Below are 1,919 nucleotides of genomic sequence, written 5' to 3' on the forward strand. Positions count from 1 at the left end.
AGTCTGCGCTTCCCCGGCGTGTGCCCGTGGAGGCAGAGTGCCCTCGGCCCCGCTGAGGTGGCTGCCCTCACCCTCACAGCCCTTCCCCAGAGTCCCATCCCGTGTCTCCGCGAGGCTTTTCAGACCGGTCTGGTTTTGCCCGTGGCTGCCAGGCACCACGTACCCATCTTGCCACCCCTGTGCTCCGCAGTGCTGCCAACTGGCCGTCCCTCGCCCAGCGATCCCAGGAGCCAGCCCTTCGGTGCAGGGACTGGGGCGTAAAGGCAGCCTCTCCACAAGCCCTGAGCTCTGGTGCTGGTGGCTCCCTGCTGCACCACAGGCAACGATCTGCAAGGGAGACCGAGAGGTGGGTGAAAGCGTCACTTCATCAGTAAAGAGACCAGGGACAGCATTCTGTGACACAGCTCTGCGCCCCGCGCTCGGAGAGCCACAAACTGCACGCGGGCTATTTCCTTTCCACCCGCGACTGCAGAATCGCCGCCACGGCAATCAGAGTCTCGCCATCCTGGGTGAACCTCGGTGGGCTAGACACATCAGGGCTGAGGTCACTGCCAAAGCCCTGGGAGGACACAGTGACTCCTGCATTCTCAGACCATGAGCTTGAGCAGCTCGTTTGGAAGCTGATGAATTTGCAGGAAGGGCAGCTGTGGGGGGAATAAAATCTGTCACATCACTTGGCTTCACTTCCAGCCTACGCCGAAAGCGAAGCTGATGAATTTGCAGGTAGGGCAGCTGTGGGTTGAATAAAATCTGTCACATCACTTGGCTTCACTTCCAGCCTCTGCCGAAGGCTCAGGGAACCCACGGCTGCGAAGGACGAGGCTGACAAAATCCCCTTGGTGCTGCGCAGCCCTTCGGCAGCTGACGGCAGCCTTTGGTTGGGAAAGAAAGGAAGGCTTTGCTGGTAAACGCCAGGAAATGGCGCCTCGCAGTAACCATTAACCACTGCCAGGACAGCAGGCACAAGGAACGGCGAGAGCCTCCTAGAGATGCCCTGCCTTCCAGATGGCGACTGACCAGAGCCAGGCGCCCGGCCCTGGCGCAAGTCTGGCTCTCAGCTCCCGTTCCTACCGCAACCAGGGCATCACGCCAAACGTCTCCTAACCGTATCTCCTGTGTTGGGGCTGGCAATGCTCAACACGTTGCATTGAGAAAATGAAAACTTTAACCTCCCCTTTATTTGATGCATACCGAAATACCAGGTTTGGTAAGCTCCAGATGTTCTCTGCTGAGATTTCCGAGCTGACTCCCCACGGCAGGAGGCGGCAGGGAAGCTGCACTCCCACCCTCCTCCTCCCTGCTGCACCCAGTGCGGTATCGGAGCCCCACGCACGTCTCGCGACGCCCCATGCCACCAAACGGGGATGTGGAAGCAGGGGAGGTACTCTCCGAGGTGACCACTAGGCGGGCATGAAACCAATGCCAGAGGTGTCAGGGGACACTGGACCATCCGGGAATACCGACTGATGAACCGGGGTTTCCCTCCCCCGGTGGATTTAAGCTCATGGAACAAACCAGCTTGGGGGAGTTGCAAAAAAATGGACAAGTTTTGGCTAGCGGTGAACTGGCTGAAATGAAGCGTCCCAGGTCACTTCACAGGAAAGGAACACTAAATAAATAGGTGAATGTGTTGGGAGGAGAAACTATGCTGAGTCAGGTTACTTGCCTGCTTCAGAACCTGCGTTTTCCACCAGAAAAACCCTTTGGGAGGAAAAATCCCCAGCGAAGCTGCACTGCAGGAGCAGAGCGGAGCGTCCACGTCAAGCTGTCTGCATGGGGACCTCGTGGTGGAGGCAGCGGCTGAGGAGGAATTACGAGAGTCAGGACGGAGGAGTGGTACCTGCAGCATTGGCCGGGACAGGGGCACTGCCGGGAGCGCTGCGAGGCTGGCGGGGGAGGCAGGAGCCGTGACCCGCGAC

This window comes from Buceros rhinoceros, unplaced genomic scaffold, assembly GCF_000710305.1.
Source record: "Buceros rhinoceros silvestris isolate BGI_N320 unplaced genomic scaffold, ASM71030v1 scaffold20638, whole genome shotgun sequence".
In the NCBI taxonomy this organism is placed as follows: domain Eukaryota; kingdom Metazoa; phylum Chordata; class Aves; order Bucerotiformes; family Bucerotidae; genus Buceros; species Buceros rhinoceros.